The following is a 19,287-nucleotide window of genomic DNA, read 5'->3' on the forward strand; positions in this document are numbered from 1 at the left end:
AGCTTTTAAATCTAGGATATGAAAATGAGAACGGATTTGAATGTGGCGTTCAGCAGATGGCCATCATCATCTTACCAACCTAGCATGTATGAAGGGTATGAAATTGAAGATTTACATCTTAAAAGTGACAGTAAGACACATGCCTCTGAATACAGGAGTGCTGTTATTTATTTGGGTGTTTTTGGACTCAGGAAGTAACTAAATACTGTTAACTGAGTTTAAAAATTTATTTATTTGTTAATTTTATCTGATTAGCCCCATCAGGCCCACTTTTACATCTGACCGGTAAACTGAACAGCCTAATTTAATTTTAAAAATGTGAACATAGTGAAAGACAAAGATGCTAAACAAACTGCTCAGCATTCCTTCACAAATTTCCAGTGAGTTCACATTTGGTACAGGCAAGAGGTGACAGATAGTAAATGCAGTTGTTGTAAGCAGGAAGGTTCAATCCTTGTATCATTATGGACAGTAATTGCTGTGGTCTGATGTGAATGCCAATATGTCTGTAGATGACAGGTGATTCATCATGTGCAGTGACAGAGTATCTAGGTCACAGTCCAAAGATAGTGAGTGAGAGACTCAAAATTGCAGAAGTGCAGCAGAGTAATGATACAGAGCAGTCAAAAACACATGTACTAACTGTACCCATTGGTGCTGCTTATACTGTGTCCAAATCCAGAAGCCAAAACCATTGACTATGATACCATTGACTATGTGGAGAAAATGACCAAGTAAATGTCCATCAAGCCCCTCTGGAGTCCCGCAGCCAGCTGTGTAGTCAGGCTATCTTCTGGTCTTCTGTCCAGCTGGCATACTAAAAGGAGGCAGGTACTGAACTTCAACTTTTAAAATCTCATACTACTCCATCTTGAACTTAATTTTATTTTAGTGGTAGCCCTAGCTGTAGTAGTTTCCTCCAGATTGATACTATGCGTTGTGCATAAGTTATGAGGGATTGCTAAGAATCAGAGAGGAAATCAGTGTGGATGTCCTGTTAATCAATGAACCATATGCGAGGAATGGGGAACTTTGCATCTCTCAACACATGTGGCATCAATAGTTGGGCATCAGAATACCAAAGGAACAGTTGTCATTTTCAGCTGTAGTTATCTTGTCACCAAAGTTGCATGACTGTGCGATGACATGCTGTTACGGTAGAGATGTATAACCCACAATGCAAGTGAATTATCACCACACACACACACACACACACACACACACACACACACACACACGGTCCATCCATACTTTGACAAATTGAGAGTTGCAACAATGTACAGGCATGAGCATGTCATGTAATCACATAATAGAGGCTGGCATAGCAGAAGAGTGTTATGTAGATGAAGAATAGACAAATCTGGAAATATGTTGTGTCAACTTGCCACCAAAAAGTAAGAAACCAAGTGCTATGTACAAAAAATTCAAAATTCTAAGAAAAAAACTGAGTAAGGAAACTTAGTAAAGAAAATTGTATTCAACTTCCTGATCAATGTAACATCAAGATAGATGACATTAAAGTTGAATCAGCAGCCACTAAATTAAATAAATTCTTCATAACAAGTAGCTGAAGACACTAAAACATAGAGACAGAAACAGACCATCAAAAGCAGATCCTTTAGACAACTTCGATGGGCATTGCAAGCTTCACAAGCAGATTTAAGTTTTGCCATTTGAGCTGTTAGAGGCATCACAAAAACCATTAGGTAAGTGAAACCACTCAGTTAATTGAGGTGTGGTATATATAATAACCATTTATTAAAAAAAAAGAGACAAGCAAGTGAAACCTAGTTATGAATTCACCTTCCTCCTCCTTGTGGGCTCAAAAAATTTTGAGGTGGTAGCTTTCTACAGAATATTGAACCAGCTTTCTGAGAATGAACGTTCAACAATAGCTCACTTTGGCTTCTTCACTGGGGAAGCAATATATGACCTTACACATTTAGTTACAGAAGTAAACAACAAAAATTACCCACTTAGCATTTTCTATGATCTTGCCAAAGCCTTTGATTGTGCAGATCACAAAGTTTTATTAGGGAAACTGAAAGGGTATGGTGTTAACACATTACTACTGGATTGATGGATTCTTATCTTCATAACAGAAAAGACGGTTACACTAACAAATGATACAACAGGAATAAAACTAGATCCAGAGTGAGGAGAGCAATATACTGGTAAATTAAAAATGTCTGCTTGACCATGACTCACATTTGGAACACTGGCTTCCACAGTTGGGACAAGAGTAGTGCTTCAGTAGCTCAGTCTGTATGAACACACATGTGAAAGTTAATGTTCTAGATTTGAGTCTCAGTCCAGGTCAGTTTTAAACTGCCAAGAAGTTTAAGAAAAGTGCCACTCCAGTGCATAGCAAAAGATTCATTCTGGAAACAATCTCTTATTGTTTAAATGATTTCATACTGTCTTCAACTGTCATTTTTATTTATTTGGTGTATGATTGTATAATTTTGGTCCTATGCCATTATCAAGTATTTCAAAGAAGATTCTGAATGGTACTTCATGCTATATAGGTTGTTGCACCTGCTTATAATAAATTAGTATTCATCACTGATGTCATAAAATTACAAATGTTAGCTCAGTTATTATAAGGGCACATCATTAATAAACAGTTGTTGCAACAACTTCCTTTCAGGAGTACCAGTCCAGAAAGATATGCAGGAGAGCTTTGGTAATGTTTAGGAAGTATGAAAGAAATAGTGGCTATAATGAAGCTGTGAGGGCAGGTCATCATATGTGCCTGGATAGCTCTGTGACTAACAACATTGACCATGAATGACAATGCTCTGGGCCTTGGACACAACTTGAATCTGCTAGTAAGTGTCAAAACAATGCACACTATGCTGCAGGTTGGAAGATTCATCTTGGATTAGACTGCTTGATAATAGCTAAAGAACAGAGACATTTTTGGTCAGGAGTAATCACAGGCAATGACAGATGAAATGAAACACAGTACATATGTAATAGAGGTGTAGTGGTATAGTTATAACAAAAAACTCATAATGGATTTCAACACGTGAGAAAACACAATAACCTGTTTGAAACAGGTCAGATTCTCAATGTAAAGGTCGGACTCTCAGTAAGGAATGTGCCCTCCTTGGGCACTAATGCACATTTTGCATCTGTTATTCATGCTAACCACCAAACCGTTGCTGGTTACCGAACCATTGGGGATTCCCAGTGGGATACTCTCCTGCTCCTGTCTCTGGTCAGTTTTCAGTTCTTGCACAGTTCAGGAAGGAGGTATTTGTTGAGAAACACATGTGCCAAGAGCATCCCAGGCATGCTGTACAGGCTTTAGGTCCGAAGACTATGCAGGCCATTCTGTATGTTCAATATCTTCATTTCCAGTGTATCAGACACCTCAGCTGTCCTGTGTGGGTGGGCACACCACATCATCTCTAAACAGAAAATTGGGACACACTGCACCCCTAAACAAACCGATATGATCCAGACGGATGGAAAAACAAGTAGAAGCCAACCTCGGGGAAGATCAGTTTGGATTCCGTAGAAACACTGGAACACGTGAGGCAATACTGACCTTACGACTTATCTTAGAAGAAAGATTAAGGAAAGGCAAACCTACGTTTCTAGCATTTGTAGACTTAGAGAAAGCTTTTGACAGTGTTGACTGGAATACTCTCTTTCAAATTCTAAAGGTGGCAGGGGTAAAATACAGGGAGCGAAAGGCTATTTACAATTTGTACAGAAACCAGATGGCAGTTATAAGAGTCGAGGGACATGAAAGGGAAGCAGTGGTTGGGAAGGGAGTAAGACAGGGTTGTAGCCTGTCCCCGATGTTGTTCAATCTGTATATTGAGCAAGCAGTAAAGGAAACAAAAGAAAAATTCGGAGTAGGTATTAAAATTCATGGAGAAGAAATAAAAACTTTGAGGTTCGCCGATGACATTGTAATTCTGTCAGAGACAGCAAAGGACTTGGAAGAGCAGTTGAATGGAATGTACAGTGTCTTGAAAGGAGGATATAAGATGAACATCAACAAAAGCAAAACAAGGATAATGGAATGTAGTCTAATTAAGTCGGGTGATGCTGAGGGAATTAGATTAGGAAATGAGGCACTTAAAGTAGTAAAGGAGTTTTGCTATTTGGGGAGCAAAATAACTGATGATGGTCGAAGTAGAGAGGATATAAAATGTAGGCTGGCAATGGCAAGGAAAGCGTTTCTGAAGAAGAGAAATTTGTTAACATCCAGTATTGATTTAAGTGTCAGGAAGTCATTTCTGAAAGTATTCGTATGGAGTGTAGCCATGTATGGAAGTGAAACATGGACGATAAATAGTTTGGACAAGAAGAGAATAGAAGCTTTTGAAATGTGGTGCTACAGAAGAATGCTGAAGATTAGATGGGTAGATCACATAACTAATGAGGAAGTATTGAATAGGATTGGGGAGAAGAGAAGTTTGTGGCACAACTTGACCAGAAGAAGGGATCGGTTGGTAGGACATGTTCTGAGGCATCAAGGGATCACCAATTTAGTATTGGAGGGCAGCGTGGAGGGTAAAAATCGTAGGGGGAGACCAAGAGATGAATACACTAAGCAGATTCAGAAGGATGTAGGTTGCAGTAGGTATTGGGAGATGAAAAAGCTTGCACAGGATAGAATAGCATGGAGAGCTGCATCAAACCAGTCTCAGGACTGAGGACCACAACAACAACAACATGATCCAGATAGTCTCCTTGAAATACCACTGTGATGTAACAGTACCTCATCCAAAGATATGCAGCAGTGCTGAGGTATTGCGCATCCAGATAGTCTCCTTGAAATACCACTGTGATGTAACAGTACCTCATGCAAAGATATGCAGCAGTGTTCAGGTATTGCGCATAAGTCCTGCTCACACCACAATAGCTAGGCCATACTGATTTGATATTCATGAAATATTCTGTGGTGTGTAATGTTTTTACCTCTCTCTCCACACTAACTGGTGACTAGATTCATTTTCCACAGTGAAGCATGATTTGTTGGAGACTATCACTCTGGACCACTGTTGCTGACGCTAGTTAACATACTCCCTAAAGCAACGAACTTTTTCTCAATGATGGCGTGGTTGAAGTGGGATGCATTCAACAGGCTTCTGAGCATACAAGCCAGTCTGATTTAATTGTTTCGAAATGTTTCTGGCAGAGACATGTGCATCAGTAGCAGTTGCGAGGTCTGCAGCGATCTGCCTAGGAGTGAAATGTCTGTTCCTTTTTGACACAAGGGCTATGTATCAATCCTCTTGTGGTGCGGCCATCCATCTACAACCACTGGTATGCTTTGCTTTCACATAGCATTTTCACCTTCAGTCGTCTTTTTAAACGTGACATGACACTTTTGGACCTCATTACTGTGACCACAGTAGCGGCACTTTGGCTGGCTTTGAGCCATCCAACTGATCATCCACAATCATAAGCACACAGATTATGTCTTGCAGACATGTTACAATACCAAACAGAAAGTCAAAGACCATACTGGATGAACTCCCAAATGCCTACAGTGTGTTTGTGCACAAGCTGTGCTGCAGTTAACACAACCTACCATTTACATTTCCTTTTACTATCACTGAATGGGTGTTCTGTAGAAATTGTCAGTTGTTTTTAATAATTGACAGCTGTTCCTTAGCAATTGTCAAGCAGTGTAAATATAGTTTGTACAAGGTTCACTCCTTGGTCTACTCCTATTTTTGACCTACATAAGTGATTTATCTGGAACACTGAAGCACATCTACATCTACATATATACTCTGTGAACCACTGTGAAGTGCTTGGTAGAGGGTACATCCAACCATACCAGTTATTTGGGCTTTTTCTTGTTCCATTCATGTATGGAGCCCAGGAAAAATGATTGTTTGTTCACTAATTAATCTAATCTTATCCTCATAATCCCTGTGTGAGTGGTTTGTAGTATATCCCTAGAGTCTTCAGTTCTTCAAATTTTGTCAGTAGATTTTCTCAGAATAGTTTACATATATCCTCAATCTGAGTGACCATTGGTGCTGCACTTCACTGTATATGTTCAATATCCCATTTAGTTCTTTTTGGTACAGATCCTATGCACTTGAGCAACTTCTAGGATGGGTCCCATGAGTGATTTTTAAGCAATCTCTATTATAGACTGATTGCACTACCCCAGTATTCTACCAATAAACCGAAGTCTGCTACCTGCTCTACTCATGACTGAGGTTGTATAATTGTTTCACTTTATGTCCCTACTAAGTGTTACACCTAAGTATTTGTATGAGTTTATAGGTTTTAGGACTCACAAATATCATATTAATAGGATACTAGTTTTTCTTTCAATTTAGTGAAGTGCACAATTTTACGCTTTTGAACTTTTAAACAAAGCTACCAACCATTGCATCACTTTGAAACCTTATCAGGGTCTGACTGAATGTTTGTACAGCTTCATTCACATTGTTCTTCATTGTATATAACTGCATCATCTGCAAAACATCTGGGGTTACCATTAATATTGTCCTCAAGATCATTAATATACAACATGGACAGTAAGGGAACCAACACACTTCTCTGGGGTACATCCAAAGTTATTTCTACATCTGTCAGTGACTCTTTATCCTAGACAGCATGTTGTGTCCTCCCTACCAAGAAATCCTCAGTTCAATCACAAATTTCACTTGCTGCGCCATATGGTCATACTTTTGAAAATAAATGTAGGTGTGGTACTGAGTTAAATGCTTTTAGAGAATCAAGGAATACTGCATCTACCTGACTGCCTTGATTCAAACCTTTCAGTATGTCATGTGAAAAAAGTGTGAGTTGAGTTTTACATAATTGATGTTTTCAAAATCCATATTGGTTGGCATGAAGGAGGTCATTCTGTTCAAGATACCTCATTATGTTTGAGCTCAGAATATGTTCTATGATTTTTACAACAAATTGATGTCAAGGATATTGTATGGTAGTTTTGTGGGTTACTTCTGCTACCCTTCTTGTAGGCAGGTGGGACTGGTGCTTTCTGACAACTACTGAGCACAGTCTTTTGTTCAAGGGATCTACTATTAATTATAGTTGAACAGAATCTGATAGAGATTCCATCAGTCATATCCTGTGGCTTTGTTCAATTTTAACAATTTCAGCTGTTTATCAATGCCACTGACAATAACACAGGCTGGCGCACGAAATGTACCATTTTGTTTTTGAATATAAACTTTATTGTCAATACAATCTGAAAGGAACATATACTACAAAGAAGAGCCATCCATGGAGATTTGTTCTAATTCAGCACATGCTCAATATGTCCACCATTTCATTTCCTAACTTCCTTCAAACGAACACTGAAGTTAGTGATTACCCTATGGCACATGTCTTCTGTAATTGCACTGCAAGCTTGAAGAATAAGTCTTCTGAGCTCCATTAAATCACTTGGACATCTCAGGAAAATTTTTTCTTTAGGTACCCCAAAGAAAAAAGTCACATGGATTGAGGTCTGGACTATTGGGGGCCAATTTTGTCTGTCATTGAAGCGACCTGGAAACCTGAGTGAAATGATCTGCATGTCGAAATGCTCGTGTAAAAACTCCAACACAGTAGTTTTCAGTATGTGGCCTTGCTCCATCTTGCATGAACCACTGCGTGTTGAAGGGCAAGGCAGTAGCAAGAAGCTGTGGAATGAAGCTATTGCGAAGCATGCTCAAATAATGTTCGCTGTTCATAGTTTCTTCAAAGAAGAAGGGTCCAATATGTCCGTGACTGGAAATTGCTGCCCACGCTGTAATCCTTGGAGCATACTGTTGTCATTCATGAAGGACTTGTGGGTTTTCAGTGGCCCAAAAGCATACGTTTTGTTTTTTAACCACACTGGCTAAATGAAAATGCGCCTCGTATGAAAACCAAACATTTTTGAGAGTTTCTTCCCTATCCTCCGCCCACTGAGCAAACAGTAGTCTCTGCTGCATGTGTTCTTCAGTGAGCTTCTGTGCACAGGTGTTCTTGTATGGGTACATATGGAGGTCACTTTTAAGAATGCATTGAACGGAGCGTCTGGATATTTCCAGTTGCACTGCTGCCTTTCTACACAATTTCCCAGGCCTTCTCTGTACAGCAACTCATACCACTTCAATATTCTGCAGCAAACAAACAGGTTTAGGCTGAGATCAATTCGCTTCCAATACTGTTCCTTCCTGTAAAAATTTATCGTACAACCTGTGGATGGTCTTCTTGCATGGGACCCATCATGTGTTAAACTGTTGTCAAAAATGGCTCTGAGTCACAACAAGGCTCTTCACCATGAATTGGACGGTAACTTTGGTGTCAGTTACAACCTTTACATATGACCAGAATTTCTTCGGGTTTTGTGAGAGAGCACTTGACGGTATTCTGCTATGGTACTCACTGAAGGCTTCACATGTTGCTTGCTTGACTGCCAAATGCCTTTCATTCAGTATCTCTCTATCTCTTGCCCTATGCTTTGTTGTACACCTATTATGTAGTAGTATCTGTTTCTTTAGAAGTTTCTTTGCAGTGAATGTATACTATAGAACTATGGAGTATCTCTCCCATTATGAACTGTCCTACTGGAAATATTTCATTTCTATTCAGTGTGTGGTCAACTATTCTTTTATCCTGCCTTAGGTAAAATTTTTAAGTTCCTCATTAAGGTATGACACTTGTTTCTCTGTGTAGTTTGCTGAACATATAAATCATTCTGCTTGTTTTAGGTGCCTTTTGTGTTTTGGTATTCATTGTTGCTATAACTGATACCAGTTTCGATGTGGACTTCCACAAAGAGGTCAGGTCTTTTGTTGCCATTTGATCTAATATATTTCCTTTGTGAGTTGGATTCTGAACTATTACTTCTAGGTAGTTTTCTGAGAAGGCATTTCGTATCATTTCACAGGATGCCTCATCATGCTCACTACTAACAAAACTATAATCACCCCAAATAACTTTTTGATGATTAAAGCCTCCACCAATGATTACAGTATGTAGCTTATGTTTGTAGGGAACATAACTACAAGTGAACCGAGGTCTTCCCTAAAGTCTTAAGTTAAATCAGGAAGACAATATGGTGATCAATACAAGAAACACATCATAATTTTTTGCCCTCCCCCCCTCCCCCCCCCCCCCCCCCCCCCCCCCCCCCATTGATACTGAATCTTGCCCAGACAATCTCACATCCAATATCAGTTTCTATCTTGGTAGGTTTGAGTTTCTTGTCTAATGCGGCAAATACGCCACCTCCAGTTACCTTTCCCTGACCATTTGCTATATGCTTAAATTTTCCCCAATGATCTCACTAGTGTCAACTTAATATTTTAACCAGCTTTCTGTGCCTAATATTACATGAGCTTCACAGTGTTTCGAACTCTGGCACTTTGTTGTGAAAATTTCGGCAGTTTATCATTAGGATTTTAATACTCGCACCTCTGGGAGGCATTTCTTTCAATCTTACAGTGATATTTCTGGGTTTTCTATAGCTATCATTATCTGGATTGGGTGAAGAATTGCATAATGTGAAAAATCCTTGTGTGCACCCTACAACTCTAAACCCTGTGGAGCAAGGCTAGGAAATCACAGCTTAGCTTGTCGCAGAACCTTCAGAGTCTCTCATTCAAGCCTTCACTCGACAAAGAACCAGTGGGTCATGATCTGTTCTGTGGACAATGCTGCAGATTGTGAGCTTTATTGAAACTAAGTAAGCAGGTCTAGTATCCACAATCCTCTCTGATAGCCACTGGAATGATCCAGGTATGACTTCAGAATTTAGATGGCAGGCATTGTTTGTCTCAATGTGTGCTACAGTCTGCAGTTACTTACACCCTGTTCCTTCAGTTGCTGCCAGAATAACCTCTCCAACACACTGAATGAGGCCCCCAGGCATACAAACTGATTGCGACTGGTGTCCTTTCCTACCCCTTGCTGCCAACTCCCTAAGGAGTACCATCATTCACTGTACATTTGAACTGCTGCTGATAAATAGCCCCTAACCGTTTATGTTTGCCTCCTCTTGACGTGGGACAAAACAGGTTTCCCCAAAACAAATGAAGTTAGTCCCACTGGCTCAGTTTGAGTTTCAGAGAGAGACAGCACCTCACATTTGTGTGATACAGGGATCAGTGTTACTTTAAAAAGACCCACTATATGCATTTCAGTACCTGTAAAAAATTTCCTTCCAGCATGTGCATAACATATTAAGACATGCAAATTGAAGAGGTTGACTGTGTTAAATTTTTGGTATTACAACTTAAAGATAAATTCAGTTGGGAAGGGCATACTACAGAATTGCTGAGTGCCTAAACAAGTCTGTATTTGCTGCGAGAATGATGTCAGATGCAGGAGATGGATCAGATTCTGTGGTAACTTGTCAAGCTAAGCAAAAGTTTCTAACATGCAAAACTGTGTAATAAGGGTAATTTGTGGTGCAAATTCAAGAACATCATTAGAAACCTGTTCAAGGAAATTTGTGTTGTAATCACTGCTTGCAAGTATATTTATTTCTTAATGAAATTTATTGTAATATATATCTATTTTCAACCAACAGCCCAATACATATTATCAGTACTAGGAATAAAAACAATCCACATACAAACTTAAAATCATTATCTTGGTCCAAAAAGGGGTCCCATATTCAGGAACACGCATTTTCGCTAAATTGCCAGCAACCATTAAAAACTTGGTTTCAGATAAAGCACATTTTAAACACAGCTTGAATAACTTTTTGATAGGCAACTCCTTCTACTCTATATCTTAACAGGGACTGTTAGACCAGCTTAAGTAAAAATGTCTGTTAGATTTCAATTTTGTCAGCACTTGGGCATAAGTCAAGATTAGGTATTTGGTGTATGATAAATTTATTGAAAGTGCATAAATATGTTTCATTCTGACAGTGTATTAATTCTGTAAATATTAGCAGTTGCAGTTCACTGTGGTGTATTCACCTATTTTGACAATCTCCTGACAAATGACCAGTGTAGTGAGTATTATATTCAAATGTTTTATGTTTTCTATGTTATACTTTCTGACATGTTCCACAACTATGGAACCATCTCTTTTTTTGGTCTATGGAACGAAAACTGGATCAGATTTAATCCAATCCTGAGCATTCCTTGGTCCATGTGTACTCTGTACAGGTCACCTAAGCTCAACAGTGAAATGCCACTTACATTCAGGCAGACAGCTAATGATGGAACATGGAGTAACCAACTCATTCCCTGCCCGAGAACAGCAAATACAGTGGGGCTACATTATGCCTTGTGCAATATTTTACAGAACAGTAAAAATTTATGCCTGGTGCAGTATGTTACAGAATAGTAAGCAAATAACTTTATTCCGAGATTGCTGATTCTCTTTTAATTTATGAATCTGACACGCCACAGGTATTATCAGCAGTTTTTTTGGAATTTCAGTATATTGCAGCCAAACATGAGATACTTTTTATGAGAACAGATAACTTGGCACAAGTTCTACCATTTCTCCGAAGTGTTTTCACGCTATGGTTATGAAGAAAGTTTGACAGTAGCATTATTTTATGATAAATATAGTCAACATATGCTCCTATTGAAAGGGAAAAATAGTATGACATGATATGTCACTTATTCACAATTACTGCAAATCATGATCTCCTATATATTATAAAATTTGTTCTTCAGAACACTTGTAAATTGTGAAAACCTTTCAGACATCCCAAAAGGACTCTTCAAAAACTATGATGTTTGTTGTGTTAAATCTTCAAATTTAACACATATTTTTCGGACAACACAACAACACATATAAGTCACTGAGTAAGTGGACCTGTGAACAAGTCGGCATTCGATTAAACACTGAGTCTCAGTCTAGCGGCCGCTGCTCGGCTGGCCGCTTAGGTGGCGCAGTTGCTGCATGGCTGGCAGACAGCGCCGCACGTAGAGGACGTGCATAATTGGGCGGCGGCACTTTGAATAATCGGCGTGTCACAACACTTTTCCCCCCTTTGAAATGGTTGCACTGGTCTTGATGGAGGTGTCCTGGAGATGGCTAACGTCCATAGGCGTTGTTTGACTCGCCGTAAAGTCTCGAGGAGGAGGCTTCCCGTACGGACAGAAGTGTCCCCGATGATAACGGGTCGAGATGACAGGAGATGTAGGGGTCGAATCTATTGGGGCCCCATGCACCAATCTGCCCGTTGCTGCAAGTCCAGTTGATATGACAGGAGACATGGGCGATGTGTCGGCGTCCATTGGAGGAGGAGGCGAGTAGATGTACTCTGACAGAGGATGGTCCTCCGGTTCCTGCATGGGCACGTCTCCTGGTGGCGTCCGTTCTGGTGCTGGCATCGCGATGACGGTGAGAGGGCTGCGTTGTGAGTATTGAGAGATGCCAAGATCCCGAGCATCAGGTAGAGCCAAAGGTGGTGTGGCGGCATTCGGAACAGGCGTTGCTGGCACCCGAGGCCGAAGCTGGTCCGAATGACGCACTGCAACACCCGTGTCCATCTGGATTTCATACAGGCATCTGCCACGGTGTCGTAAGATGCGGCCCAGGCTCCATTTTGGCCACCTGCCATATCCCCGTACCCAGACGAGGTCGTTGGCGGTGAACCGGCCAAGTGAAGGCACCCGCGGCCGTGAGGTGGGAGGCTGCAGAAGATGAAGTAGCTTGCGGGGCTGTCGGCCATGTAAGAGCTCAGCCGGGCTGTCATCGCCCATGAGGGTGAAACGGTAAGATGCCAGGAACTGGAGAAGCGCATCATCAGCAGCAGAAGAAGTTTCCGCATCTGAGCCTTAAATGTGCGGACCAGTCGTTCAGCCTCACCGGTGGATTGTGGATGGAATGGCGGGGCCGTGACATGCGTAACCCCATGACGAGCACAAAAATCCGCAAAGTCAGAAGAGGCAAATTGCGGACCATTCTCAGTAACAAGAGTAGAGGGGAGGCCTTCCAAAGAAAAAATGCGGGCGAGAGCACTGGTGGTTGCCGTGGTGGTAGGTGACGTGCAACGAACAATGAAAGGAAAGTTAGAGTAGGCGTCAATTACAAGGAGCCAATAAGTACCTAAAAAGGGTCCCGCAAAGTCAGCATGAATATGCTCCCAGGGCTTCTCAGACGAAGGCCACGGTGACAAAGATGACTTCGGGGCAGCGGCCTGTGACGCACAAGGGCCGCAGGCAGCGACCATGTGTGCGATTTCAGAGTCGATGCCAGGCCAGTACACATGACGGCACGCCAGAGATTTTGTGCGAGACACACCCCAGTACACCTGATGAAGGAGGCGCAAGACTAAAGCATGCAAAGACGCAGGTACCACAACACGCGGTGAAGCATTGTCAGTGGAGAGGAGGATAACACCATCCCTAGCCGTGAGGCGGTAGCGCAAAGTGTAGTAGTTCCGCAACGGATCAGAAGTCTTAGCGGATGGGCGATCGGGCCAACCCTTCTGAATACAGCGTAAAACCCGGGAGAGGGTAGGGTCAGAACCCGTAGCAGCCGCCAGCCTGTCCTCAGTGATGGGGAACCCGTCCACAACCCGCTGCTCGGCAACATCCAGGTGGAAACACAAAAGTTCGTCCCTATCAAATGCCTGATCCAGACCCATGGGAAGGCAAGACAAAGCATCAGCATTCGCATGTTGAGCCGTTGGCCGGAAATGAATCTCATAATTGAAACGGGACAAGTAAAGAGCCCAACACTGGAGGCGGTGTGCAGCCTTGTCGGGAAGTGACGTTGATGGATGAAACAATGAAACAAGTGGTTTGTGATCCGTAACAAGATGAAATTTTGAGTCATAGAGAAAAACACCAAACTTACGAAGAGCATAAATGATGGCCAAAGCTTCTTTCTCAATTTGAGAATACTTTTGTTGCGCATCCGTGAGCGTTTTGGAGGCATAAGCGATGGGTTGTTCCGAACCGTCAGAAAAACGGTGCGCAAGGACTGCACCGACCCCGTATTGAGAGGCGTCTGTGGCAAGAACAAGATGTTGGCCAGGTCGATAAGTAGCCAGGCACGGGGCCTGTTTCAGCATAGTCTTTAATTTCTGGAAAGCTGCGTCACATGACGCGGACTAGTGAAAAGGCACGTTTTTATGCACCAGGCGATGCAACGGCTGAGCCACCGACGCCGCAGATGGTAAAAACTTGTGATAGTATGCTATTTTCCCCAAGAAGGCCTGCAGTTCCTTAACAGATGTAGGGCGAGGAAGGGCATCGATCGCAGCAACAGTGTGTTGAAGTGGACGAATACCATCCTGAGAGAGTTGAAACCCCAAGTACGTGATAGATGCCTGAAAAAATTGTGATTTCTGAAAATTACACTTAAGACCATCAGTCTGTAAGACATTAAAAAGTGTGCGGAGATTTTGAAGATGTTCTTCAGTGGTGGAGCCAGTGACAACTATGTCGTCCATGTAATTGATACACCCCGGGACAGGGAGCAATAATTGTTCCAAGAATCGCTGAAAAAGAGCAGGGGCGCTAGCAACCCCGAATGGCAAGTGTTGGTATTGATAGAGGCCGAAAGGCGTGTTAAGGACCAGAAACTGCCGGGAAGCAGCATCGAGAGGAAGTTGATGATAAGCTTCCGACAGGTCAATTTTAGAAAAATACTGTCCTCCAGCGAGTTTAGTGAACAGTTCTTCGGGACGGGGCATAGGGTAAGTGTCGATGAGGCATTGAGCATTTACAGTAGCTTTGAAGTCGCCACAGAGACGAATATCACCATTCGGCTTAGCAACTACAACGACAGGAGAGGACCACTCACTGGAAGTGACAGGAAGCAAGACCCCTGAAGCAGTGAGACGATCCAACTCCCATTTTACCTGATCACGAAGGGCCACAGGAATGGGCCGAGCCCGAAAAAACTTAGGCCGAGCAGTAGATTTGAGCGTGATATGAGCTTCAAAGTCGTTTGCACGGCCTAACCCAGGAGAAAAAAGGGACGAAAATGTCGTCGACAAGGAATCCAGTTGAGCATAAGGAATAGCGTCAGAGACAATATTGACAGAGTCATCTATGGAAAACCCAAAAACGCGAAAGGCATCGAAACCAAAAAGTTTTTCTGCGTTGCTCTGGTCGACCACAAATATGGGAACAGTGTGAACAACGGATTTGTAAGATACCTCAGCATTAAACTGTCCCAAGAGAGAAATCTTCTGTTTATTGTACGTCCGTAATTGCCGAGTGACAGGGGACAGGAGTGGAGAACCCAGCTGAAGATACATCTGAGAATTAATTATAGTGGCAGCAGAACCGGTATCCACTTGCATGCGAACATCTCGAACAAGGATTTTGACAGTGAGGAATAACTTCCCTGAAAGGGAAGAAGTGCAATTGACAGACAACACAGAATCAGAATCAACGTCATGTTCATGAACATCGTGTATGTGGTCGGATTTACAAATGGAAGACACATGACCTTTCTTTTTGCAATTGTGACACACAGCACAACGTTGGGGACAATCCTCGCATGAATGTTTCGTAAAATACTGTGGACATGAAGGAAGTTGCCGGGGATTTTGCTGCAGTTTCTTAGTGGGTTGTTTACGGCTAGGCCGAGGCTGCGCGTGGGAGCGCACTGCGGCCACATCGGCCGGCGGGACGCGCCGCACGCGTCGTCAACATCGCACAGAGGTTGTATTTCCCCAACGTCACCCCACGCTTCTATTTGCGCCCCAGCGGCGCGAGAAATTTCAAAAGACTGCGCAATGGAGAGAACTTCATCTAGAGTTGGATTCGCCAACTGAAGGGCACGTTGCCGAACTTCTTTGTCGGGCGCCGACCGAATAATAGCATCCTGTACCATGGAATCGGCATAGGATTCTTTGTGAACGTCAGTAACAAATTGACACTTTCGACTGAGGCCGTGAAGTTCAGCAGCCCAAGCGCGATAGGACTGATTGGGTTGTTTTTGACAACGATAAAAGGCAACACGAGAGGCTACCACATGCATTTGCTTTTGAAAATAGACAGACAGAAGGGAGCACATTTCAGCAAAGGACAAAGACGCAGGATCCTTCAAAGGAGCCAGTTGTGACAACAACCGATACATTTGAGGTGAAATCCAGGAAAGGAACAGAGACTTACATGGTTGTTCGTCCGTGACATGAAATGCCAAGAAGTGCTGTCGAAGACGTTTTTCATAATCAGACCAGTCTTCCGCCGTCTCGTCATAAGGTGGAAAAGGAGGTACAGCCAACGACGAGAAACGCCCCGCATTTGACGCCGCGACGAAATCGCGAATCGCCGCTGTTAGAAGCGTTTGCTGTTCAAGGAGATTTTGCAAGAGCTGCTCGACAGTAGCCATGGAACCCTGTGAGTCAATGATGAAAAGAAAAAATCCCAGCCTCAGCGCCAATTGCTAAATCTTCAAATTTAACACATATATTTCGGACAACACAACAACACATATAAGTCACTGAGTAAGTGGACCTGTGAACAAGTCGGCATTCGATTAAACACTGAGTCTCAGTCTAGCGGCCGGTGCTCGGCTGGCCGCTTAGGTGGCGCAGCTGCTGCATGGCTGGCAGACAGCGCCGCACGTAGAGGACGTGCGTAATTGCGCGGCGGCACTTTGAATAATCGGCGAGTCACAACAGTTGAAGACATAAGTATACTGATAAAAGGCACTCGCACACTGAGTGGCCAAAAGCTATGGGAAAGATCTGGATGTTACGTCAATAGTGAGTCGCTCCTCTGCTGCTGAAGCTTGTGTGGTGCATTTGTCTTCTTGCAATCCTAATAGAATTGTGTTCCAGATGTCCCACATCCAAATCTGTGGTTATCTGACTCACAGAAGAATACCGACTGTAGATTGCCTAAGATGCATTTTTTTATTTTGTTTATTTATTTATTGCATTCCATGGGATTGTGTGAACCAAAGCTACTTTGCTGCAGAACAAGTCAGCATGATATTTGCTGAGTGCTGATTAGAAAATTTACAAATAAAATAATTTTGAAACAAGAAAAAATTGTTAGAGAGAATATGAATAAATAACACATTACAGAGAAAAGTTCTCACGTACTGTGAGAAACTGCTGTCCAGAATAGGACTGAGCCACAAGGAAACCTTCCAACTTAGATTTTAATACATGGGGGTTTATCACTCAGTTTTTTCAGTTCTGGCTAGAAGCCTATTGATTCCAGCTAGTATCCACTGGATGAAATTTGTAGTTTCTTCTAAATGATTCAATATTTTCAACAACAAATATCATGCTGGGGAATTTATGTACAGGTTTGGTAAAGTCTGAATACCAAGACATCTGAACAGTGCGCAAAGTTCGCGAAGTGACACCAGAGATCAGTACTTTTTTTTAAGTTAAGAATATTCTTGCTGAGTGCACAGAGTTGCCCCAAAATATAACACTGAGATAGTGGACATCATTCCTATGGTGGAGATTTGGTTTCTGCATAAGAATTCTGAAAGCCACATGCTGATGTTAGTGACTACTCTATTAGCTTCATCATTTATATTAGGTTCCACATCTCTCAGAGTAATAATGCTGTGATAAGCATTTGTCAGGCAATTGTCATCTTCCTGTGCTGCAGTTTATGTGTGGGAAACATTGTCTCTGCAATATTGAAGATCCACCGTAGATACTGTTGATGTTGGAAACCCAAATTCTTGTGTGACCTTCCATATGCTACAACTTTTGTGTTTCGTACCAATTACCATTGTTTATTCAAAGCAGTTAACAGGAGACAGCCTGCCATATTCATTACACAACTATGTATAACAGACTTTTCAGATATGAATATAATAGAGAGAAACATTCCACATGGGAAAAATATATAAAAACAAAGATGCTGTAACTTACCAAACGAGAAAGCATTGGTTGTTGATAGGCACAATAAAAAAACACACACACAAATTTCAAGCTTTTGCAACCCAAGGTTGCTTCATCAGGAAAGAGGGAAGGAGAGGGAAAGACAAAAGATCTCTTTGGATTTACATATGTCTGCCTGTGTCTGTGTATGTGCAGATGGATATGTGTGTGTGTGTGTGTGTGTGTGTGTGTGAGAGAGAGAGAGAGAGAGAGAGAGAGTGTATACCTGTCCTTTTTCCCCCTAAGGTAAGTCTTTCCGCTCCCGAGATTGGAATTACTCCTTACCCTCTCCCTTAAAACCCACATCCTTTTGTATTTCCCTCTCCTTCCCTCTTTCCTGATGAAGCAACCTTGAGTTCCGAAAGCTTGAAATTTGTGTGTGTGTTTATGTGTTTTTTATTGTGCCTATCAGCAACACACACTTTCTCGTTTGGTAAGTTACAGCATCTTTGTTTTTAAATAGACTTTTCGGATATTGTGTCTACACTTGTGCCGTATGCCACATCCAGCAGCAATGTTCAGGCATCACACACAGCACATGAAATGAAACAACCCATCCCATGACCAATGAACACTGAGCTCATTATGCAGTTCCAAACAAATAAGAGTTAAATATATATAACAGAAGTAAAGATCAGTTGGCATACCAAACATTTTGTAGAAGCCGTTTCAGAGACCTAGGGATTCTCACACTTATGTACCAACACATTTACTCCTTATTGGCCCTTGTTTTAATAACAAGAGTGAATTTAGTATGAACTGTGTAATTTGAAACCACAGTATTATAAGTCAAACTGATTTCCATTTAGGCTACATATCCCTATGTATGATTCAGAATGGAACTTTAACTCTGGTGCCAAAGTCTATAACCAATAGAGATTAAGCAGACCATTGAAAACTCCCAAATGTTTAAAAAAAATTCATTATCCATTATTACTATAATTTATCAGCATATTTGGACTCAGTGATGTAACTTCAGCATATCTATAATGTTTGTATGGAACACATCTTGACTTTTTTAGTATGTAGACAGCAGACAGTGTTATTTGCAAGTGGACATAAATACTTTGTTAGAATTGTTAGGTGAAAACTGCAGCTGAGTGCCTTAAGAGGAGCTGCAGTGGCTTTTCCCAGGGTAGCTGTTTCGCTCATTTATAAAATAAAGTAACCTAGAAGCAATTCACATAATTAAGAGTATTCAGATTAACATTAGTCATAACTCACTGTTATTATTCATTACACAAGTAACCTACAGTGGCTGCATCTGTCTGTTAATGTATGTCATGACCTGTTTCAAATCCGAGAAGACTCTCCTTCATTATAGGAATTATGGTAGATGATTTGTGAATGAAAGAATGAATTAATGGAATCTTGTTTTAAAAAAGTATCAGCTGTGAAGGAAATTTAATAGGCTAAATACAATCTTACAAATCAGCTGTTCTTTAGTGTACTCATTGCACTGCATTTATTTTTGAAAGGGTGCTCTTTTTGATAGTTTCTTCTTTAATTTATTA

The 19,287-nt window shown here is 41.6% G+C and overlaps 1 protein-coding gene across 1 annotated transcript in view; it reads left to right on the forward strand.

The window, feature by feature from the left end:
- The window catches only part of LOC124796164 (Down syndrome cell adhesion molecule-like protein Dscam2), a 93,495-nt gene that overhangs the window by 59,614 nt on the left and 14,594 nt on the right, over window positions 1–19,287 (forward strand). The gene's annotated exons all lie outside the window — the stretch shown is intronic.

The sequence above is a fragment of the Schistocerca piceifrons genome, chromosome 4 (genome assembly GCF_021461385.2).
Source record: "Schistocerca piceifrons isolate TAMUIC-IGC-003096 chromosome 4, iqSchPice1.1, whole genome shotgun sequence".
In the NCBI taxonomy this organism is placed as follows: Eukaryota; Metazoa; Arthropoda; class Insecta; order Orthoptera; family Acrididae; genus Schistocerca; species Schistocerca piceifrons.